Raw genomic sequence first — 21,838 nt, forward strand, 5'->3', positions numbered from 1 at the left:
GTCCCTGGAAACATGCAATGCCTTGGCGCTGCAGGGCCTGTGTTCTTGTTGGCTGGGAGAGAAGAGACGGACTGATGGTCAGTCCTGCAGCCAATGTGAGAGGGGGCTCATTTAAGGAAACCTGTCGTGAGCCATTTTTATAAAGTAAAACATCCTTTGACAATGCAAATGTGCACCTTGCCTCCCACCACAATACCTCAGCCTGCTATGTGAAAAAAGCTGTTACAGTCTAGGATTTTGTACCTCAGTTTTCTCAAAGTAAGATCCAGCATCCTAAAAATGCAAATGCAAAAGCCTCAACCCTCTAGATGATGCCAAAATTTCTTTTTGTAGGATGTTGTTTCATTACATGGTATGATTAAATCACCGTCAATGAAGCAATAATCCCTTTGGGAATTAACGAGGACAAAGCCCTTTAGTGAGCTTTCAGATTCTCACATCCAACCAGAAGACTCACGGGCCCCTCTCTTGAGGCCATGCAGCTGCCAGCACCGGACAGTCCTGTCCCCTCCTAGGGCTCTGTTCCCTGCCCACAGATCCAGACGTGACAGGTGTGGCTGGCACTGAGTAGGGGGCTGCACTTTGAAAGAGCCCTGTTGGGGCCGAACAGGGAGGCTCTGCTTATCACAGCAGATTCCCATCTGCCTGGCTCCCCATCCCTCTTCTGCCCCGCAGGGACACTTGACTTCTTTGTGATTTTGTGGGTGGGAGGGTCCCTGGGAGGTTTTTTCTCATTCTTTCCCAAATTTCTCATCTTTTGGGATCAACAGCTTCTCACTCCTCACTTCTACATAGGACTTTCTTTCTAGTTTGTCCACTGCCCCCACACTGCCCTTCTTTTTCACAAGAGTAAATCAAATTTTCATCTTCAGAGGTCTCAGTTTAATTTTGAGGAGAAAGATTAGACTGCCTACAAAAAGATGTCTATGATTTTGTAATTCTTACCATGCTCTCAGTTTTTTTAATTAAAAAATATAACTTCAAAATTTTATGTTTTCTAGTGATCTGTGATCTAGTGATCTAGTGTCTGGCAAGAAATGAAATAATAGCTCAGCTTTTATTGAGCACTTATTATGTGCCAGACATTCTGAGCACTTGACATGTAGTATTCAATCCTCAGGACAATGTTACGAGGCATTCATTCTCATTTTTACAGATGAGATGAAGAGGCACGAGAACCAAAGGTCAAACAGCTGCTTAGTATTAGGAAATGAAAACTAGGGAGTCTGATTCCATTGTATTATACTGATTTCAGGAATCTGACTCTGGTGGGTCACTGGTCTAGGTTAGTATCTAGAGAAGGAAAGATTTGGCTCATGTCTCTCCAAGCTCAGAAGTCCGATCAGGTCAAGTGCCTGAATGTGCCCATCCCACCACTGCTCGAAGATGATTTTGTCCATTTTTTAACAGTCTCAAAAATAGTAGAACAGGTCCAGAAGGATGCAAATAGAAAAAGATAGCCACCCATCTTTTACAGGATACCTCTTTAGGGAATAGGAAAACATTTCCTTCCTAATTAGAGGAGTCTCCACCAGATCTGTCATCCAGTCTGATATGTTTTAGAGCACTTTGGGTTAACTTAAAAAGTGCAGTTAATATCCTAATAAATGAATTGAACTTGATAGGTATTTACATTTATCTTTAGTTCACCAAAAAGCTTTAAAATCCTAAATCAACAGTTCTCAAACTGCAGTCCCTGGACTATAGCATCAACATCACCTGAAAACTCATTAGAAATGTAAATTCAGGGGCCTCACCCCACACCTACACATACTGTTTCAGAAGTTCTAGGGGTGGGGCCCGGCAATCTGAGTTTGCGCAAGGCCCTAGAGTGATTCTGATATACCCTAAAGTTTGAGGACCACTGCCCTGAACCACGGTGGCATAAAGAGCTGAGGCAGGACTTGGCAATCTCTCAAGAGGTAGTAGTAGGTTGGAATTGGAAGGGATCTTGGCCATGGCCTCCCAGGGCTTGATTCCCTTTTCATATACGAGAAAATGGAGACTCAGAGAAGTGGAGTGATTTGCCTGAGACCACACAGCAAGTTAATAGACGAAATGGACTTGAACCAAATTTTCCTGACTCCAGGTCTGAGGCTTTTCTTCCAGCACCAGTGCTCATTTGTCTTCTGATGATTATACTTCCTTCACTGACAAGTTCCCTCTCACCTGTGTCTGCAGTCTCTCCAAGGGCAGAATCTCATTAAAATGGTTGCTGAGTTTGCTCCCCTGAATCTTTCTCCTCCTGACAGAGGATCCACCTGAGAAAGTGAATGAGCAGGTAATGCCATGGGAGATTCACTCTCTGACATAATCTTGTGTTGAGGATGTTGAAAATGTCCAGTCCAGTGAACACTCTTTAGAATTCCTGACACTCAATATTTTGAGAGCTTGTGGAAGAACTGACAATCCATTCTCTAAAGAACCATAAGATGAACATTCAAATCATTAGTTATAAGGATAGTCAGGGAATACAAAAATCTTAAATGATGTCTTTTATTTATTTTTTTTTGAAGATTTATTTATTTATTTGAGAGAGAGGGAGAGCGCAGAGTGAGGGGCAGAGGGAGGGGGAGAGGGAGTCTTAAGCAAACTCCGCGCTGAGCACAGTCTGACTAGGGGCTTGACCTGGGGCTCCATCTGGGGCTCCATTTGGGGTTCCATTTGGGCTTGATCTGGGGCTTGATCTGGGGCTCAGTCTCACAACCCTGAGTCAAAACCAAGAACGTGCCACCCAGGTGCCCCCTAAATGATGCCTTTTAGATAGGATTTCTTGCTTTCTGAGCTTTGCCAAAACTTTTAAACATAATAGAAACATGAAAAGACAAGTTAGTTAACTTTCCTGTGACTCAGTTTCCTTGTCTAAAATAATGTCTTACTTAAAGAATGCTATGCAAATTAGGTAAAATGATATATGCAAACCTGGGTCTTTCACATAAAGTAGATGTTTAAGAATGGTTAGTTCATTTTCCCTCCTTTTCTCCTGATCTTGCTGGTGTTAATATCTGATAGCTGATTGGAGGTACAGTGCAATTATTAATGACTTTTCAAAAAACTAACATATGAGCAATTCATTTTGTTCCAGAAGAAATTGGTGATTGATGTCTGATGTCTCCTTTTCATTTTTCCCTGTGGTTGTCCTAAGGGATTCGCTTGTTTTATATTAATTGGATTCATATGCCTTAACCTTTCCTTCATCATCTTCCTTCATGGGACAGGAAAAAAAGGATGATAAACCCTACCACAAGAGAGCAGGTCATCTGTTTGGCTTCAAGAGAGTAGACACAAAGAGACTAACCATATCTTATGACCTTGGGGTACCTTGGTAATTTTTAGGCTAATAATTCAGGTCCATCCACGTTGAATTAAAGAAACTTTAAAACGTGATCATCCAGTGGCATGTTTTGGATAAGCATGAAAGAAATACAGGATAAAAATCATCCCTTGAATTGTGTTATGTTTGTCTACAAAGTTCAAGCACGGATTTCGTATTTTTTAAAAGAATATAAATTTTAAAACTGTAGAAATTGAGCTTTATGTTACTTTGGCATATGCCAAGCTGGCCTTTTCTTAAAAGTCTGTCTATGAATCTTCACCTACCATTTCACTTACCTTCTGGCTTTTTGTTTTGCTGATATCACAGATATCATTTTTCTATGAAACAACATTGCCCAGTGTGTGTTTTCCAACCACTGGGGCAGGCTGCCTGACCCGCAAACCCAATTCCTTGGCTACTGTTAGAATTACTTAATATTCACCATTACAGTCTGTGGAATTAGAATTCACAACAAACTACAGTGGTTTGTGGTAACATACTCTGTTCTCTGCTCAGTGTCCAAGAAGGCTTTTGGACTACCCAGTCAATATTCCAGCTGCCTTGCAAGATTTATCATGGAAGCAGTTGTTTTGTGTTGTTGTTTAAGTGTCCTAAACGAGTTTTGAAGTATATATTCTTCTTCCACTTCACGATGTACTAATTTGGTTATTTAAATGCTGACACTGCATACCCAAATGCTAGGTCAAACTCTACCAGTTAGTTTTGATGCTTTCCAATGGAAATACACTTCTCAAATAAAAATATAATTGACAAAAGTTCATAGGAATGGATAGTTATTCAACTCCAGGAGACTGAGGGAAAAGAAAATCACCTTTGCGAGGGTTAACTTTCTCAGAATCAGATATTGGCCCAAGCTACAGTTTCATGTCCCCCACCCAGCTGCCAGCAGGGCAGTGAGAGAGGTGAGGGCGATGCTGGAGATAACTGGTGGTTTCTCATGCAGTTCTGTTTACCGCGGAGAATGGCTCAGATTCATGGGGTGGCTCATCTGTTTGTTTCCCAGGAGTGTCCTCCTCATCAGGTATAAATGACTTGTTGTTCCCCCCGTCCCGTCTGCCTCCTTGGTGACGGATAGAGGAGAACTGTTCCCTGTGCTCTGGGACTCTAATGTGATCTGGGTCGTGCTGGTGGCAGGAGGGAAGGGAAGGGGGGGGAGGCATCGAGGGGAACAAGGGGAAGTTAACACTAGGGGAGCTCCAGTCTTTCTTGGAAAAGAAAGTGTGTTTGTGTTCTAGGGCTAGTGCCCTTCTCTAACAGCTGCTATAATATTGATCTAGCCATGATTCAGGATTCGATGTTAACATCACCCTCGTCAGTGGGAAAGTGAGCCAGGGAAATGGAGAACTCAGTATTTCTTCTGATGCAGCAACTCAAAGAAACTAAGTATTACAAGGAAAGTGGAGGAAAGAACTCCACTTCTTTGAGTCTCACAGCAGATACAGAAGCCTTGAAATGAATAGTAATACTTCTGGCTTTTACAGCTCCCCTAAAGGAGTTACAGGCACGACTGTACATTAGTCAGAATCACCCTGTCAGGGGAGGCGATCTCAGGATACATATAAAGCAGGAGGAAATTAAGGCAAGAAGATTAGCAACTTACCCAGATTCCCATGCTCATACCACTGGCAGAGCTGGGAACTCACAACGCCTCATTTATCCCATGACCTGTGGGTTGGGTGGATGGCTACCTCATGGGTGTTTGTGGGACACTCTGAAAGCTCGTGGCTCTCAGCCCTCAAACATTTCCACTATTTGCTTGTTAGCATGCCTTGAATTTCCACCACTAGCAAGATAAGTGTTTGAATAAGTTATTGTATCTCTACAAGAACGCCCTTTAAAGATTCTATTAATAACCACCATGCTTTGAGGGTCTACTATGTGTTACCTAATCACTTTTTATGCAATATTTCTAATCCTTGAAATAGCCCTGCCAGGTAAGTATTAATATCTTAATTTTACAAAAGAAGCAACCAAGGGCCATTAGAGTTCAAGGAACTTGCCCGAGGAGGAAAATGAAGCTCAGAGAATTTAAATAATTTGTTCCAGGTCACACAGATAAGAAGTGCTTAAGCCCAAAATTGAGGGATGTCAGGGTCCCAAGCTTGTCCTCTTCTATGGAGCCATGCTTCTTCTTTTAACCTTTTCCAGGGGAAACTTAAGCCAGCTGCACTTTAATTTGACAAGTTTATCAAAGATGAACAGACTAATCACCTCGTAAACCAGAGTGAGATTGAGAGGGAGAGGGAGAGAGGCAGGTGGTGGGCTTCAGGGAACTGGGTGGAGATGAAGAGGGGACATGGCTAATCTCAAAGACACACTTTGCCTCATTCATCATCAATCGTGCCTGGCACCTGCCAGGTTTACTTCTGGGTGAGCGTGCTGCTGTCTGAGGCTGCAATTCAGCTTCTAAGGCACCTGCCCATTCAGGAGAGAACCCCCTAAGGGGCCCTTTCCCCTCATCACAGCCTTCCTATGCAGATGGATATGGTTGCAACAAACTTTATCAGACAGAGTGTTCTCCTTAATGCCTGGCCAATGTTCCATTGCCATCGAGACTCTGAGCTGCTCCAGGGCAAGGACTATGTCCCACTCATGTGTGAGCCACCATTACAGTGTCCTGACACATATGGGGTATTCCATAAATGTTTGTATGAAAGAACAATTAGGGAAGTGTTGATAATGACCTCATTTTACTTGTTAGCTGTATCCCAATGGCCGAGCGAAGATGAAAAATGCGATCTTGAAGCAAGAAGTAGTGAGACCTTACCCTTTTATTCATTTAATAATATTTATTAAGAGCAAGGTATTGTGGGAAATAGAAAGATCTGGAAAACTCTCTGGTGGCACTTACATTCTATTTGAGGAAACAAAAATAAAGAACAGAATATAACAGAAATTAAGGTGTCTAAGAGTAGAATTCAATGAATACAGTGTGGGTTCAGAAGCAGCATGGCAGAGTAACTGGTTAAGTCAGTATGAAAAATGTTTAATAGAGAAGATGACATATACGACCTTGACCTTGAAGGATAAGTAGACAGAGGACCGGAATCGATGGGAGGGAGCTATTCTGGCTGTATAAATAAGGTCAATCAGAGGTGACTTCGTTTAGAGGAATGGCAAATAAAAAAAAATACATTAGAGGATAGAATATATGGGAGATGTAGTGGCAGATGAGAGAGAAAAATAATTTATGGAGACCCTTAACCCTTACTTTAGAGGAAGAAGGGAACCAGTGAAGGTTTTTGAGGAGGAAAGCAATGTGATCAGACTTGTATTTCTGAGCCACCCTATAGATGATATGGAAAGGAAATTGCTCTGTGAAAGCAGGCAGGCTAAGTGATTTCTTGACCATTTTCTTTGATCCCAGGGTAAGAGTCCTTTGCAACATTTACTTTGCAGAGGCCATAAAACCACATCAAACTGAATCATGCACTATCATCCTCTAAGTTTCTGGTTCCAGTGGGCCTGATGCAATGCTAAGGTTTACTGAAATTTCAGGTAATCAGAGCAGGAGGGAAATCATCTTAGCAAACACAGGCCATTTGTGTGGAACACCAGATCAACTCACAATCAAAGTCTGTGTCAAGGAGAGTGAGAAGCATCACCAGGCAGGTTGTGGAGAGCCCTCCTATTTCTAGTACACCATGTCAAACTGAGTGGGGGTCCATTTGTCTCACCCAGGACAGTTAGGACTTGAGACCCCTTCTGCCATGAATCTTGGCACCTTGGCCCCAGGAATACTTCCCCTGGTTTGGGTAGTTTGTGTTTTTGTTCCATCAGGCATAATGCTGCTGAGCACTTAGAGGCACATTTTCTGCACAGTGTGTAGGGATTTAGTGGTACAACTCCCATTCACGTTAATGGAAATCCTGCCAGGAAATCTCCATGCCGGGCCACACTGAAAATTCACCCCTGATTGTTCTGTTTGATTTGTTTCACCTGTGTCTTCCTTTGGTCTGCTCTGAAGATGTTTGTGGGCTCGTTAGTGCTGGCCTATACTCGGTGCTGAGTCTTAATCCCATGTAGAAGTGGGGAGATTCAGAGGCATTTGTATTGCTGAAGAAAAGGGCATACCTGGCTGGGTTTTACTGTGGTTTTATTTGAAGCTATAGAGGTTCTAAGAAAGCCAAGCATCCCCTGGATGTTGCTCTCAGGACAGAAATATGCTCTTTTTCAAAGGTGAATTTTGTTGTGCTCAGCATAGGAGTGAGAAAAAGAAAGCAAATCCCCAAATGATGGGGAGACCCTGAAGCTACCCACCTGGGGATTCAGGACACAGTGGAGCCCAATCCTGAGAAGACGCAGGCTGGTCAAGTGCCCATGCATGGAGAGAGCCCAGTGAGGAGAAATAAATGATCTCACTCTAGCACATGGCTCAAAAGAGTGAGAACCCCTCTCCTACCATGTGACAAATATGGACTTCTGAGGGTAGCAAAGATTATTGCTAAAGGTCTTGAGCTGTTATGCATTTTTCTCTAAAATATATAACTTCTTTAGTATTTTATTTCAGAGCGGCTTGATTTGCTCTTGACCTGTTAGGTACCACGACATGGTGATTATTGGATTTTTCTCTTTGTGATGTTGGAACGTGGTAGGCAGATCTGACACCAGGACTCAGCTCACAAGTTGTTTCTGTCCTTGGCCACTGTCACGTGTCCTGTCTGATGTTCATGCTGATCTGAGCACCCCTTGTCTTTATGCCTTTTCCATATGCTCTTGTGTATACACAGTTAATGAGACCTAAAGATGTGAGCTCTGACTCTTCCCTGGAAATCAATGAGGTACATTTAACCAAGACTTGGGAGACTTGACTTTAGATTCAGTATAGAACTCTACCTTACAGCCCCCTCATCATGTAAAAATGTGAATAAGACTATGGACTCTGGAGTCAGACTGCCAGGGCTGTCATCCACTGTGTGCCCATGAACAAATTATTCAACCTCTTCAAGTCATGCTTTTTACCTGTGTAAAATATAGATAATAATAGTGCCATGAAGTGGGCACAGTTCAATGAGATAATCCATGCAAAGGACTTAGTACTTTGTCTCCGTCATAATAAGAGCTCAAAAAGTGATCATTATTACTAATTATCATTACTTCTGCAACTCCAAATAATGCTGTGGGTATTTTATTATGTAGAAGCAGAAACAATTTAAAGGGGCTTTTGAGTATGCTATTTTTCATTCCTTGTTTTCATCTTCACATAAGGTATTCTTTAAGAAAAAAATTAACAGCTTGAAGAATTAGAAGAAGAAGAAAAGCAGGGGGGCGGGGAGGAGAAGACAACATTATGCATGCATATTCCATGGTTTACTCTCAGCAACCATGGGTGATGGGCAAAAATGATATACTGTCCTCATTTCACAGGTTAGGAAACTGAGTCACAGGATAGCAAATAGCTTCCTAAATGCACATAGCTAGTATGTGATGTGGCTGAGACTTAATCTCAATTTTTCTTTCTCTAAATACAGTGTATTTTATACTTGCAGGGAAAATGCAAAATGGAAAGGAAAAAAAATAAGATTTCTGAGCAAAGGAAATGAAGAAAAAAAATCTGGGAAAGCTGATGTAATTCACTATCAGAAGAAGCCAAACAACATCATTCTGATGCCCTTGTAAAGCCAATGATCTTGGACCTGTAGATGTTTAATTGGAAATGATTTGGAAAAACACAATTCTCATTACGCAGTGGCAACCTGTTCCCTTAAGGATAATTTCACTCTTAAATGATCTCAAATTCTACCAAAAAGATATAAGCAAGAGTATTGTACTGCAGCCTTCCCAAGGAGTGTCATCTTATCTGTGTTTTTATCATCATCATGAATTATTTATTAAGAAACAAATTGCCTGTAGGGGTATGCTAAAAAACTGTCCAAACAGACCTTGAAAATCTCCTGCAACTCATCTTTGTTTCTGCAAGTTAATAATCTAATGCAATTCCATAAAAATGGATACATATACAAACAAAATAACATTAAGCCAAATGGGTCAACAATAAGCAAGTTACACTGCATAATTCAGAGCCTCTGGATCTCTGTTAGGGATTTTATTTTTCATGTCAGGTTTGAGTCTGAACAACTTTCTGAACTGGAAGGAAAAGCAGCAAATTGTGTGAAGACTGCTTACTGCTTATTTTTTCAGCCTCTTAAGGACTAGTCTGAACTCTTACCTTGCCTTGTACCTCAAGCACTCGTCATAGAGTTGATACATACTAGATGGTGGGTAAATGAAATGGGGCAAATGAGGTGAGATAACAGGATAGGTACACAATTAGTTGGAGCTATATTGGCAGTGGAAAAATTGCTAAAATATCCTGAAAGTCTTCACTAAAGAGGCAACTGCATTAAACAAAGGAGCTTGACCATTATGTCACACCTGGTGAGTCTCCATGGCAGTCTAGCCACACCACTGAAACTCTAAATTGCTGGGCAAAGGAAAAGTAAGAACGTCCCTAATACTCATTCTTGAGGGAGGAATAGAGATTTTAAAAATCTATACTAAAATATTTAATCAAATTTTATTTTTAATAAGATTATTACCTAGTGAAATTAGAAGTGAAGAGCTCACTTTATTTTGTAGAAAGTTCAGTTTATAGATCAATTTGCCAACAAACTAGTTCTTTGGCCTCCATCAATCAGTTAGATGTGAGGTGAAGGAGGGTACCGCAGACTGATCCTTAGAGAAGAAAGGTAGAAAGAATTTTTCTTGCATGAATTGTCCACCTCACTTAACTCTTAACCTTCCGGTTCAGAAAGCCATTCAAATGAAAACTTTAATGGAACTAAGTGAGAGACAAACCGTGTCCTCAAACGTCCCTATAATCTTGAGTTTGAGGGCTCCTCAATGTTCGAGAATCCCATGATTCTTTTCTCTTTATCTGCCCTAGAGTTTTGACTCACTCCTAAGAAGCAATATTTCCTCTCCTTCGATATTTGTCTGTATTTCATGCCTTCTCTTTGGATGCCATTTCTTAACTATAGTTACACTTGAGACCAGTTTGGCCAAGCTGACTGATGTAGTGGTTACGGGGCAGAAGAGTTCCAGTAGCCTGCATGCCAGCTCATATGCAACAGGGAGGTAGCTGCAGGGGCCTTGGTGGCTCCTAGTGAGAGGTGGGATTGTCAAAGCATCATCTGGGGTGGAACTAGAATTCCCAGAAAGACTCATGAGAACTAGATGGTCTTCTGTTAGATCTTGATCTTGTTTCAAAAGCTCTCTGTGACAAGAGAAAATGTACTTGCTAACAAATGTGTATACTTTCCCTTTCCTGTATAGGGTACACCCACTGAAATGAAGATAATTTGGCCAAGTTCATCATTTTGCACACACACACACACACACACACACACACACCTACAAACATTCCAGTCTTTGTCCTCTGTGCCAAAGACCTTTCAGTTCTCCCCTGCACCCCATACCCCACCAAGCAGGGAAAATAGTTCCCAGTGAAATTTTGCTATTGACTCCACTCTTGTTATTTGGTTTGCTTTAATAAACATTGAATTTACACATAATAGGGGGATGAGGTTCAGGACAGATAGACAGTAAAAGTTCCAGCAGAGAGTGACCCAAAACACAAAGTGGCAACAGTATTGCAGTTAGAGAGGAGTCTTACGTTCTTTTTCTTTCATCCAGTGGCCAATGGTTTGGGAATCCAGTGCTCCCATACCAACTTTTGAATTTCAGTGAATGTTTTCATTACTAAATTTAATCAGAGATCAGAACCAATTTAGAGAAGTAAGGTTGATAGCATAAATTTCTCTGACCTATCTCGGTTTTCCTTATTTCTTCAGTTATGACATCACTATCCCTTTATCTCTCTGAGTACTATGGATAGCAAGTCTTAATCTTAGCCAAGAAGATGTAAAACTGAAAGATTGGAAACTTATTCACCAGTTCACGATGTTTCTCCCCCCCCCATAACTGATAGTTGAGCACCTAATCTCTACTAAGTAACTCCTTTTTATATGTTATGTTATTTTAGTTAATCCTCATAAGAATCCTAAGAGGAGATGCTATTATTTTGCAGATAATCTAGAGAAATGAAGTAATTTACCCTAAGCAACACAGATCATAAATGACAGATCCAGGATTCTAACCCAGACAATCTGGGTCCAGAGGCCCCATGCTTAGCTGCTTTGCTATGTCACTGCTTCATGTTTTTTTTCCCTAAGTCTTTATTTATTTATTTGACAGAGAGAGAGAGCACAAGCAGGGGGAGCAGCAAGTAGAGGGTGAAGCAGACTCCCTGCTGAGCAGGACGCCCAATGTGGGGCTTGATCCCAGGACTCAGGGATCATGACCTGAGCTTGAAGGCAGACGCTTAACAAACTGAGCCACCCAGGTGCCCCCTCATGTTGTTTTTTTATTCTCCATCCAGCCATTACATTCTCATCTCCAACATACTTAAGTATTTACAGATCTGGGCCTCCTACTAGATTTTAAATATTTTGAGTCTAAGGATTATGTCCTTAAGCCGATGTGTAATTCCCATAGTACTTCAAACATAGTAGGTGCTCAATAAATTCTTATTCAATCAAATTCATTCCTTATAAAACTCTTCATAACCTACATGTTGTCAACATACTGATCGATTAGCTCTAAGTTCTCTTTTGGGCTACCAACCGATTTTTTAAACTGTCCCCTAGACATCTCCAATTGCATGTCCTCCAGCTGGTGCCTCCAAAGCAACGTGTCTCAAATCCAGCTTGGCACCAGCACCTTTCCCTTTCCCCTGTGTAGTTCTCCTCTGTGTTCTGTCTATGGCATCCCTCTTCACATGAGGCCAGTTAAAAACCTAGGAGTCGTTTTCCACATCTCAATTTTTAACACCCTTTCCCCATCATCCAGGAAAAATGAAGTCCTTTTAGAAAAGGTATCACACATTTTATCACATTTTCATATTAATTCTTTCCTTTAAAATACATGTATTGAGCATCTGCTCTGTTCCAGGTGCATTACCAAGGACACAAAGATACAAAGTTGAATAACATGAGGCCATTCTCTGAGAAGACATAATAGAGTGATCAGGGAAGAGGTTGGATATAAAGATGGATTATATTCTGCTACGTTAGGGAGAATATAGTTTCGTAAAGGCAGGATTTTAAAAAATTGCCAATGTTTGGCACTGTTTCTGACACATAGTAGGTGATATATATGAAGGTTTAGATAATAAATGAATTAAAATACTACCTATATGGTATATTATGGTACTGATGCTAGCTCCCATCTCATTATTTGACTTTGGTTTATTCTATGGTAGATTGTCATGTGTCATCTCTCAATCTAAATTATAAGCTGTCTGAATAAGGGGTTGGATCTGTAGACCCGCACAGTTCAGGCCAGTCAATAGGTGCTCCAGAGTTACTGAACGGAGTGGACACAGGGGCCTTATTGGTAGAAAGTACCAATTTGGATGGGAGTCATGGGACACTATGACCATTTTTACTTTAACTTCCGTTCTGTGGTATGTTTCAGTGAAGGGTCATTAACATTAGGTTGGTCTTCAGGGTTTTCCACCTGGATTATTTTATTATAGGGCTGAGGTAGGAAACAGCCAGGTTAGGATAGGACCACTCACTGAATTGAGAAGGCCACAGGCTTCTTTTGAGTCAGGATTGGAGCCCCATTTAGTCAAGTGGTAGATAAACAGTAAGTGGAACGCAAGGAAATGCTTGATGGTATCTGCCAAACCTGCCCCTTCTGTTTGCAACTCAGATTTGTTGCAACCTCACACAGGTATGGGACGGTGGAGAGGGAACCAGTCAGGTTATGTATTTATTTATTTACTACCAGAGGCAGGAAGAACATTTTTTCCCATAAGCAGTTTAAACGCATAACACATTGGAGAGAGAATTGCCAACACTGTTTCCTATAAAAGATATGTGAACTGGTTCTAATAACGCCGACGGTTACCTGACACATATTCTTCCTATAGTGTTTTAACAAGCTGGACTATTTTTAGGGAAATTCTTTGCCTTGAACTAAATTTATGGCCTTAAAGTCTTCTCGTCTATTTTTTGTGTGTGCGTGCTCCAACGGTCCAATTTATAACTGACACCTTTACTACCTACCAGCATATCGGTTTCATCTCCCAGAGGAAGAGAAAACCAGACCCTGTGACTAGTGAACTGGATTGAAAATCTAGTCTAATGCTGACAGATAAATGCACTAATTTTCTTCTGTGACCGGTTCTGCATTGCAGGGTGAGCCTGCTTCTAACAACTCCCTCAAAAGGCTCTGTAACCCGTCCAAAAGATGATGTCAAGTGCTACAAGGACCCAGGTCAGCCCTGCATCATAGGTAACAGTTACCCCAGTGATAAAGTTACCAGGCAGGTTTTGAATGAGATTGTGTTTTTAAATGAAAGACTTGGCTGGAAACGTAGACTTGGACCAAGCATTAATAGAGGAAAATTTGAGACAAACAGAGGTTAGCGTTTGGTTTCTTTGTGGTGTTCAGCAAAGGTCAGGAAAGGTTCTAAAACAGAAGGAACCCAAAGTTTCAATGAGGAGTTGTGGTATTCTATTAATACATGAGCATGTAGCCTAGACAGAGTGAAATCTAGGTTTAGCCAAGAGCTGTTTTGTGACATGGAAGCTCCAGTCATTCGGCTGGAACTGGCCACTTACTTTGGATAAATCCCTGAGCAGCTGAAGACCCGCTGAGTGTCTTGTTTAATTTTATTCTAAGGGTGAAGTAACGCCCTTCCATCCCCATGCCAACTGCTGAGGTCCAGTGGGGAGGGAAGGCATAAACAGCAGGCATGGAACCCGTCAGATAGCCTTACAGATTAACTTTATGGTTTTCCTCCTTTACTACCAGAGTCATGGCTGTGGAGGCAGCTCGTGAATCAACCGGAGCCCAAATGGCAACCATGTTCCCATTATCCATCTGTTGTGTTTCCTCACAAAGGTTTAAGTACAAGATTGATCGTGCATATCTGACAACATGAAGTACCTCTGAGTAAAGAAACTAGAAACAGTTTCTCACTCTGGACAAAAGAAAGAGGATGTATATCCAGAAGACAAATGGTGAAAATCCAAGCCATAAGGACATAGAAGATACCTGTGTTAGTAAGAAGGAAAGGAAGCCTTGAGAGATCTGGAATTTGCAATATACTGATTGAAAGTGCCTAGACGAAAATTGACTTAGAAAAAAAATATAGCTCTCTTTAAAGCAAACGTAACTAGTGAGAAAGCGTGTCCTACTGAAAACAAGCTTTATGTAGAGAAAAGAATTTTAAAAAAAGCACAAACCTAAAATTAAACTAACTACAACTCAAAGGAAGAACCAGATTGTTTGCTCCAATGAAGAGTTTATTACTGTTGGCATAAATAAAGCTAAAATATTTTCAATTTTAAAGAGACAACAAAAACTGGGAACGGTGTTTTGTGGATGGTAATCACCACGGGGATTAAAAACACAGAAGCTATGAGCGTCTGTTCTTTTGGGCTCCTCTCTGTGTGAGGTGGGGAATAGACTTACTGACACTTGCTGCTGCAAACCCAAGAAGACACGCTTCCTGACGCTCCACCAGCTACTGCCCAGCCTGCTCAGCACCGGCTGCCTCTACAAGCTTGGCCTCACCCAGGACAGCCGGTGGGTCCGCTGTGGTAAAGGCTAACTCTGTATCCTTCCTCAGTGCTACCTGTTTCTTTCTCTGTGGCCTTCCTTGTTTGGGAAGAAAACTGTTTTGTCGATGATTTTGATTCCATAGGATTTTAGGAGGGTCTCCTTTCTCTCCCTCTTCATCCTAGAAGGTGACTTTGGAAGTAGAAAGGAAGACAAGAGAAAAGTCAGAAAAATAATATGGTCACAAGATAGTGCTTTACCTCTGAAATCTCTTTCCCATACTTTATCTCATCCAATACTATCCCTACGAGGTAATAGGGCAGGTGTCCTTAAGCCCATTTTGCAAATGATGACCCTGAGGCTCAGAGAGGTTAAGTGTTTTGCCCAAGCTCACACAGCTGCTAAGTGAAGTCCAGGGCAAGAGCATGGACTCCCAATCTTGGACTTTTTCCAGAACACATCAGATTTCATCACAATAAGCATATGCCACTTTCTACAAAGAGCTCTGGAATAATATGGATGACAAAACGTGGTTTTCTGTTCTTGTTTGCTTGTGTATATCGTTACTGCTGCTTTACTTTCACATTTCAAAGTGCTTTATTTATTATCCATTTCTTGAGAGGCACGTTATTATGTTTTTATTTAGATAACTATAGCTTTTAGTTGTTTGCTACTTATGTGCCCTTGGGATTTCTATGTATACAGAGATACATAGATGTCAAAAAGAGATATATATGTATAGACTTTTTGGTATTGACAGCAACATATTCATTTCTATTTGTTTCCTAAAGAAATAGTTTTACTTGATAGTATTTTGTGCTTTTCTCTAAAGCTCATTCAAAACTTATGCAAATTGTTAATGTCCACAGATTTCCGAAACAAGAGTTTAGGAGGAAATCTTCACCACCGTATACCCAGTATCTTCTAGTGATTTTAAAGTTTCACTAGAGGGCACTCCCACTTCATGGCCAGGAGGCAGCAAGGACAAAGGACCACAGTGGTCTGGATGCTTAACTCCTTGTACCTACTATTTTGTTTTCTTTCTCACTCTCTCTCCTCCTCTTTCTCATCCATTGTATAAAGAACAGAATGAAATTATACAGATCTTCCTTTAAACATACAAACAGAAATGAACTACATTGAAAAACTAACAGACATCTACTACTGTGAATTGTGGTTCACCTTATGACATAGAGCACATCTTAGAAATCTACCCTGAAGTTTTGGTTGTTGACCTAAATAAGAGTGCAAGAGATAGCATGAGATGTTAGCTTAGTACATCAAGAAAAATGTCTTTATTGGGCAACTTGGCGGGGGGGATTGTTGCCCAGCACTTATTTCCAACTTGTAAGATCTTCATGGTTCATCTTTTCTGGCAAATCTTTGGGTAAACCCAAATTACAAAGGTATGTGGAAAGGTCAGGAAGAGGGGGAATTGAAGAAAGTTCCAAATGGACAATCAAATGAAATTGCTTAAGCGTAAATTAAACATTAGGCCCCGCTCCGTAGTTCATACACTTTTATGTATCAAAGATCTGAAGGTAGTTTAAATCACATATGTTAGCAAAACAATAGAGCATTTCTTGTGGGAGGAAAATAAGGTATTCCAAAGTCAGAAGGAAAGTAGCCTATTGCAAGTGTAGAACCCCACAGAGCCCTCGGGCTTGAAGTTTTAAACTGATCTCAACCCTTTGGGGGTTTGAATTTCTTTACTGTTGGCAAAACACAACTTCTTGCTTCAAAGAGAAATGGCATTAAGAAGGCCTATTACACAGAGATTCAAAAGACTTCTTGGATACCAAATCACTATTACAAAACACCATTTTGATGAGTTTAGTAAAGATTAATCAGAAACATATGGATTAAATTTTTCTTTAAAATGATATTGGCTTATGAAATCAGAAAAAGGTGGGGTATGGTAAAATATGTCTCAGGCTTTGCAAAGCGACCCCAAGCATTTGAAAAGTGAGTAAAAGTGCTGATGGACCCAGGGAAGCAACCAGATTTTCCCTGTGTCAACTTGAACCATCCTTATTTCATTTAAATTTAAAGGCAAAATAAACATTGTGACTTTCTGCCGTTATTATCTACAGAGAGAAACACGTATTTACTTCTCAACCACTGATTTATAAACTTCAATGAAAATGTAGGCTTATGTGTTTATTTCGCAATGATGCAAACTTAATTACTCATATGTCCTAAAAGGTTTCATATTGTTTGAATAGAAGGCAGTGCTTCTAAAGTCTAAGCTGAGGATTCCTTGGGAAATTTACCTGAAATAACTAATTACTGGAATTAAATTCTTCTCTGACAGTTCTACAAGTAAAATATATGTGACATAAAAGACCTACAACGACCATCATTGGGGAAAATTCTCACTGCAATGGGTGATACCAGGACAACTTTACTACCAATTGCCAAAGCAACCAAGAGTGAATAAGCCTTAAACAAATTGTGCTTTAAAGGAATATAAGCTGAAGAGCAAAGGGAGTATAGGTAATTAGGAATCGATAAAAGAAATCACTAGAAATTGGTAGATGCTCCTGATTTTTTTCCCTCTAGTTCAGGCAATCATTTAGAAATGCCACACAATAAAAATTAAAAAAAAAAGAAATTAAAGTCGAGATGCAACTAACAGATTTCCTAAGTCATGAAATATAAAAATTTTCCTTTCCTGCAAATAAATCAAGGGATATTAGAAGTTGCCTTTATCTTTGGAAGAAATGTATATAATGATAGCACATTTTAATATACAAATATACATTTTCCCCCCATGATTAAATGCTTAATAACCATTTGTAGCCAGATTAAGCAAATTTAGGAAGTCCTGTCTTCAAAAGTATTTCTAGTAAATGTTATCTTTTGACACAACCAAATAAAAATGTTTTCCCCCGGGAGTGTGGTGATGAACAGTTGGTCTATAATCAAAAGGTTCTTGCTAGGAAGCGTATCCAGCTTTCCTTTTAAACAGGTTACATGGAAAATAATACCAACTCCTATCAAGCATTGGATTTAGCCCGTTATCATGTGCAAATGTACCTGCCTATTAACTTCCAGATGGGGCAGGTATTTACTAAGGTGCAGGATTTCTGTCCCAGGTCATAGCTTGAGTATTCTCTCTTTCAAGGTCCCCAAAGCTTCATCTGTCACTCTTATTGTCATATGTTCTATTTTTCCTGTCCCTGCCAGCAGTGATTTCAATTTGGGCTTGACTTCAAGACAGGCCACATTGTATCTGTGATGTCAATGGAAAGGGGATAAAAGTCATTAAAGATATTTGTTATTTTGAAAGGTTAAAAGAGTTTTTCTTGGTGGGTAACACTTTCTCTGGAGAGAACCTCAACTAATTGTCTGACCAGGGAATGGGCACCTAAGTGAGAAAAAAATATACTTAATAAAGCATTGGGGTCTATTATTTTTCTCCTTTTATTGTCCAGTGCCTCTGGGCCTGGTGGGCTTTCTGGAGGCATCTAAGCTCAATATTCCTTCAAACAGCAGAGCAATGATTACACTGCTGGGCTGATTCTCTTTCTGTCTGCCGTAGGTAAGAGATTCTTGCTTCAAACACCATTATTGTAGAAATTGTTGTGAGGGTTCTAGAAATTGTGTGTGTGTCCTTAAAAAGAGTCCCCAGAAGACAGACTTAGTGGTTCACTTAAAATACTATTTTGTTGTGCTTAATACCCACCTTGCCTAATGTCCACTGTTCCATAGCAACAGAGTAAGAAATTAAGAGTGGGGATACTTGCTAAAAGGACAGTGTAAACCAAATGATTTGGGTTCTTCTCAGAAAGGTAACAATTATAAGAGCAATGAACTCAAGAACAATAGACCAAACTCACACCAACACACAACATCCAAGGGCATGATGCTTTGAAACAAGGAAGAAAAAAAGAACTGATTTGTGCCATTTACTTTTGTCAGGTTATGGGGAAGAGAACACAAAACAAAAAGACAACACTCTTTAGTTATATCAAATTTTGATTGGTTTTCAAGGACATTTGTAGATTAAGAACAATCAAAACAGAATAGGCTTATTTATACTTGAGTTGGGAAGATAAGATATTTTCTCTTGATATCGCTCACATGTGGATGGCGATGATTCTCTGACAGACACCGTGTTCTAAAATGTAGTCACCCGAACACATCTGAATAACACAGAGAAAGGAACATTTTGATGTGTTGAGGAAAGTTGTTTTGACAAATGTCAATGCCTGGGTCTTGCTGGCTGAGGCCTGTTGTTAACTTCCCAAGACTGCATGCACGCTATAGCTCATGCCACTCCATCAGGGGAAATTGGACATACCCAACACAATTTCATTTCCATTTCTCTACAACATTACAAGCTTCCTTGGCAGCAAAATCACATATTCTTATCACAAAAATAAATGAGAGAAAAGAAGACATACATTCCTGTCAAGTTATGTCAAGACATATTTGGTATGTATTTCACTTTCCTATCACTGACAGCAAAGATGTCACGTATTCTTAACACAAAGTAAAGAAGTCTTTTCCTTTTTTTCCCCTGCAAGGCATCAATTTCATTTTATTCACTTACAAGCACCAGTGACAGAAAGGTGTCTTTTTAAAATAAAGCTTTAAAAAAAAGGGCAAAAAAGATTTTGTGTTTTGCTGGATTTCTGAATGGACATATTGTACATGAATTCAATCTGACAATATCATAACAACCACAATAATAGTCATCTATCACCACTTTATTTTCCATTTTCACAATGCACATTCATTGTTCTGATTTACTTCTTTCCATGCATGTGATGGGATCTGGGTTAAAATAAGTCAAGGAGATGTTCATTTTCTCTTGAAGTGTCAATGGAATAAGAAGGAAAAAAAGGGAAGAAAGACGGAAGGAAGAAAGGGAGGAAGGAAGGAAGGAGGGAAGGAAGGAAGGGAGGGAGGAAGGGAGGAAAAAAGAAAGGAAGGAAGAAGAGAGGAAAGAGAAATTAATTAGTTCACTCAAAAAGTGAGATAGGTTCTTAACATGTTTGGAACAAAAATCTTAAAAGACCTAAATGTAATATACTAGGGAAAGTTAACATTGAATTGTCATCTGGACAGTTCATATTGAATGATTACCTTTTACTTCATTACGTTCTACTTAATTCTGATATTTTGATAAACATGCATTCGAGTTTAATTCAGTGGAAGAGTGCCTGTTTTAGCTACCTTGCTGGAAATGAGTGGAGCTCTTGCTTCCAAGAGTTTACACCCAGACCACCCTCACTGGGCCAACACCACTCAGGAAAGGTAGGGGTTTCTCCAGCCAGCCTTGCTCTGTGTTCCAGAGGAGACTTTCCTGGAACACTTGGCTTATTGCTGTTTGAATGACATAGTACTCCTTTAACTTATAAATCCAAAGAGTTTAAGAGAAGTATTTTAGAGACAATTTAGTCAAACAACCTAATTTTATAGTTTAAAAATGAAAACCTAAGGCAGCTGAAATCAAACAGTTTGTAATCAAAGTTAAACTTAGAGGAATTAGAATTTAATCTGGTAGTAATAAAGGACCATTAAGATTTCTATGGAGGGAAAGAATATGATAAATGTGATGCATGTACACCATTGTTTTTTAGATATTTGATTTTCATAGTTGAAAAAAGTTCTGAGAATTCATAGATTCATTCACAGATGTGCACACACACACACACACGCACCCCACCACCAACAACAACAGTGGAAGGGACCAAATACAGTATTGTAACTTTTCTACACAATAGTCCCTGAATACTTATTAAAATTTCATACAAAAGATTTTTAATACAAAAATTTTATAAAATTCTGAAGTTTCTCCATGACTGACATTGAAATCACTCCCTGAAGATTCTGATTCCACAGGTCTAGGTTGAGACCAGGTTTGGGAGGACTACTGATTTATTCCACCCTGTCCTCCAAAGCAGGAAGCTTTCCCCTAATCTCTGAGACACAATGGCACAGCCTCTGCTGGATGCCTGTTCCATTGGGGGCCCTTCCTTCTTGAAAGAGATTCAAAAAATCTGTGTCTGAAAAGAGCTAGAGGTTTGGGGTCCAAAGATGAGCATCACGGACTCAGCTTATTTTTCTCGCATATGAAAGAGGATTATAATAAGAAATTCCCATACCACAGGACTGTCATGATGATTAAATGGGAATATAAATGTGAAAATGTCTGTGTAAACTGTAAAACACTCTACAAATATTAGGTGCTGTTAATAGTATTCAGGAGCTGGCATTTGATTTACCAATTCTCTCAAGGGTTAAATTAAAAACAAAATAATGTCCCTACACACACACACACACACACACACACACACACACCCCATACATGAGTACAAAATTTCTCAAAGCTAAACCAGAGGTATTTTGCCCTGGAAGGGACCTGAGGTTTTTGTTTTGTTTTGTTTGAGTTTTCCTCATTTTAACATTGAATACCAAAGGGGCACCTTGGAGTCACACAGTTACTTCTTCGAATCCTCATCAAGAAGAAACACTACAATTGCTCTCCTTCTCCTGACTGATGTTTATACTGTAGAATTAAAAGGCACTCCTTTTTTATGAACACCAAAAGCACAGAATCGAAGGCATTGCTCATCAGCACCCACACTAACCGATCCCTACAACATTAGGAGTCAATTCAACCTGTGTTAGAGATGAAAGGCACGTTCCACTTCCAGATTCAGCTCCCCTATTTTACAGATGAAGAAACAGAGACCCATTCACTGAGGAAGAATGACTTACTCAACGTAACACACATCTCTCAGGCCAGTGTTCTTTCTGAAATGTCACAACCACGAAGGACTTATCCTGGTGTTCCTATCCCACCTGTGCATCCCCTTACCGTGCACGAACAACACATACATGATCACATATTCAAATATCAAACACAAATACAGCGAGGTGATACATGATAATCCTGCCTCCCTTCCTCCCTCA

The sequence above is a fragment of the Callorhinus ursinus genome, unplaced genomic scaffold (assembly GCF_003265705.2).
Source record: "Callorhinus ursinus isolate GAN/ISIS: 27379988/994484 unplaced genomic scaffold, GSC_fseal_2.0 scaffold1, whole genome shotgun sequence".
Taxonomy (NCBI): domain Eukaryota; kingdom Metazoa; phylum Chordata; class Mammalia; order Carnivora; family Otariidae; genus Callorhinus; species Callorhinus ursinus.